The sequence below is a fragment of the Pteropus alecto genome, unplaced genomic scaffold (genome assembly GCF_000325575.1).
Source record: "Pteropus alecto unplaced genomic scaffold, ASM32557v1 scaffold139, whole genome shotgun sequence".
NCBI classification, from domain to species: Eukaryota; Metazoa; Chordata; class Mammalia; order Chiroptera; family Pteropodidae; genus Pteropus; species Pteropus alecto.
The window spans coordinates 898588-902625 of record NW_006443567.1 but is presented as its reverse complement, the minus strand read 5'-3'; the positions used below and the strand labels follow the sequence as shown (position 1 = coordinate 902625).

General features: G+C 34.2%; 1 non-coding gene across 1 annotated transcript; it reads right to left on the bottom strand.

The window, feature by feature from the left end:
- Positions 1 to 3021: 3021 nt before the first annotated feature.
- LOC112472908 lies at positions 3022 to 3140 on the bottom strand. Its single transcript, XR_003043804.1, has one exon. It is a non-coding gene; the product is annotated as a 5S ribosomal RNA (ribosomal RNA).
- Positions 3141 to 4038: the final 898 nt, after the last annotated feature.

The following is a 4038-nucleotide window of genomic DNA, read 5'->3' as shown; positions in this document are numbered from 1 at the left end:
CGACTTTCCTCTGCACTGCCAATATCTCAAGCAAATTCTGCTCATCTCAGGTTGCCCAGTAAATCCACTCTTGCAAATGTACAGCTTCTCGTGTATTTGCAAAGTGCGAAGCTTATCTGGTTTCCTTCATCAAATGCTCTGATATCATCACTGATTTGATAATAAGACCATATTTGCATTATTCATTATAGTTAGGTTATGTAATGATTCAATTGTCTAGGCTTAGTAACTAGCCTGTCCCTGGGATTCCCCATCCAAACCACATGGTCTAATCATGGAAGATTAGTTCTACAAAGGAAATTAGAGACACTTGCCAGAAAAATGATAAGCAGATAATGAGCTCATAAACCATGGCCCAGTGTTCTAATACTAATGCAGGTGAATGGTGACATATTTTACTTTCGAATAATCATTTATATAATTTAGCAGAGGATGGATTAAAGTCCATGATTGGCACAATTTCATGTTTTTCATTAAATGAGGAAGAGGTCAGGTTAAGTAATTTAGAAGGACTATATAATCAAAGTCATGAACATAAGTCGTAATTGATCAGAATCCATTACTATAGCTTCCATGGCTTCCACGGAATAGAGTTTGAAAATATTTGGCAAAGTAAAAGCATTTGGCATGAAGCAAGTTTAATATCACAATTTGGTAAAAACATTGATTTTATTAGAATTGGGATCCCTAGACACTACCATCAGGTTATTATAAATCTTAGTAAACAGCAGAGTGTTTTTGTAAATTTCAGTGAATCTCTAAGTATTTTGTCTGGTTTTGAGAATATTTAAGCTTGTTTAAATGTTTATTTTTAAATTCTAATCCATATTCATTCAATTATCCTTGTTTGTCTAAGTTGTAATATTGCAAAACTAAAATACCTAAATATCTAAAAGCATATGATTAGTTGGAACTAATTAAATTCCCCTCACCAAAATTCGTACATACATAAATAGCTCTAAAAATTTATGCCAAGACCAGTGGGATTGTAGACATTTTTTTGTGACATTTTGCTTTTTGCATTTTCTAAATTGGGTATGGATTTTTTGGTGATAAAAAAGAAATAGAACATGAAAAAATGTAATATTCAGGTATAAATCTAAAAAAAATATGTACAAGAGTTATTTGAAAAAAAAAAAAAACCTACAAAACTCTGATGAAAGAAATCAAAGACCAAAATAAATGGAGACGTATATCATGCACATGGAGAAGAAGACTCAGTATTGTCAAGATGTCAGTTCTTCCCAACTGACAGTAGATATAAGCAAACTGATTCTAAAGTTTATATGGAAGGGTGACAAGCTCAGAATGGCCAACACAATATTAAAGTTAAAATACTCTGAGACTTGCTATAAAGCTAAGTGTTTAAGATAGTATGATATTGGTGAAATAATAGTCAAATAGATTAATGGACCACCCTAATAACCCCCAAAATAGACCTACCTAAATATAGTCCGCTAATCTTTGATAAAGAAGCAAAGGCAATACAATGAAGAAAGGATAGTCTTTTCAACAAATGCTGTTGGAAATACTGGACATTCACATAGATACAGACCTTATACCTATCACAAAAATTAACTCAAAATGGATCATAGATCTAAATATAAAACAAACAAGAAACTACAATACTCCTAGAAGATAACATAGGAGAAAACCTTGGTGACCTTGAGTTTGGTGATGACTAGATATAACACCAAAAGCACCATCATTAAAAAACAATTGAATAAGTTGGACTTACTTAAAATTATTATTTTTTGCTCTGTAAAAGACATTGTTAAGAGAATTAAAAGATAAGTCACAGACTGGGAGAAAATCTTTGCAAAAAGAAATCTGATAAAGGACTGATATCCAAAATATACCAAGAATTGTTAAATTCAACAGTAAGAAAATATCTCAATTTAAAAAAATGGACCAAAGATCTGGATACATATCTCACCAAAGAAGATATACAAATGACAAAACTTTATATGAAAATGTTCAATATCATATGCCAATAGGGAAATGCAAACTGAAACAATAATGAGACCACTAGAATTACCAAAATCCAAAACACTGGCAATACCAAATACTGGTGAGGATGTGGAGAAACAGGAACTCTCATTCATTGCTGGTGGGAATATGAAATGGTACAACTACTTTAGAAGACAGTTTAGCAATTTTTTACAAAACCAAACATATTTTTACCATATGATCCAGCAATTGCACTCTTAGGTAATTACTCAAATGAGTTGAAAACTTACGTGCACACAAAAATGTGCACACAAATGTTTATAGTAATCTTATTTATAATTGACCAAGCATGAAAGCAACCAAGTTGTGTTTCAGTAGGTGAATTGATGAAGTGTGGTACATTCATGCAATGACATATTATTTACCAGTAACTGAAATAAACACTCAAGGCACAAAAAGATGTGGAGGAACTTTAAAGCATATTGCTAAGTGAAAGGAGCCAATAGGAAAAGCCTATACTAAAAGGCCATATTATATAATTCCAACTCTATGACATTTTGGAAAAGGCAAGACATTGGAGACAGTAAAAAAGATCAATAGTTTCTAGGGGTTCATATGAGAGGGGTGAGGGGAAAGGGGGATGAGTAGTTAGAGCAGAGAGGATTTTTAAGGCAGTAAAACTAATCTCTAGGATATGTAATTGTGGATTAACATAATTACACATTTGTCAAGATCCATTGAATGTATCATACAAAGAGTAAACTAGAATGTAAACTATGGATTTTTGTTAAAAATAATGTATCAATATCAGTTAGCGAATTTTAACAAATGTAGTACACTAAAGCATGATATTAATAACAGAAGAAGCTGTGGGGAGGGCGGTGAGGGGGTATATAGGAACTCTGTGCCCTTTCTACTCAATTATTCTGTAAACCTAAAATTGCTAAAAAAAAAAAAAAAAACATATAGCCTATTAATTTTTTTTTTAGCCGAGGCAACCCTTGGTTGACCTCACAGATTGCAAGGACCTTGTCAGTTTACAATCTCTTATTTTTTTTATTTTTATTTTTATGCCTACAGCACCTGGTCTTCCTAGGTGGTCTCCCATCCAAGTACTAACCAGGCCCGACCCTGCTTAGCTTCCGAGATCAGATGGGTTCGGGCTTGCTCAGGGTAGCATGGCTGTAGACCTATTAGATTTTTAAAAAATGAAATAATGAACCACCTAGGAAGACCAGGTGCTGTAGGTGTAAAAAAATATAAAAAATAAGGAATTATCAGCTGACAAGGTCCTTGCAATCTGTGAGGTCAACCAAGGGTTGCCTCGCATAACTTTCCCACATATCAATTCATTGAATAAATATTTTTGAACAAATACTATGTGCCAGACACTATTCCTAGCTTTGGGGCTATATAAGAAAACATATAACATGGTACCTGCCTTCAAGCAATTTCCATTGTAGTGTCAGATATTGTTAAGTAAGCGTGAACTCACACTATGTAGTATCTGGTAAGTACTACATAGGGGTGAATACAGAGTGCTAGGCAACCACATAGAAGAAGCAGCTAACTTATTGTTGGAGAATAACGAAAGGCTTCCTGGAGGGAGTAACTTCAGGAACAAACCATTTCTAACCTAAATCAATATATCTCTTTCCACCTCCACACCCCCTAAATAGCAAATATATTTCTCCTGAGTTACTGGATTTGGTTGAATTCAATGTAGGAGAATTCAATGTAGGTGAATGCCTCTTATCTGCAGCTGCAAGTGAGTAGGTCCAGAAAATTTCCACATTATAGTTAATAAACCGTGCCAAGAATTAAAGTTTGTTCAAATAGAGCCTCAGGATGGGTACCAGGAGAGCTTCTGGAAGTCAGGTACAAGACAGAGGTCAGAAATCAAGGGAAAACAAAAGTGAAAAAGAGTAAATCATAACAGGACTGTGGACAATTGGGGCAAACACTGCTGACAGAGTGTTACTACTGCCTATGGCTGACCTTTATGGAATTCTGAATGAGGGGCTTGTGCTCGGAAACCCAATCCATTTAAAGGGCCCTATAGAGAACAGACAGCATTATAAAATATCA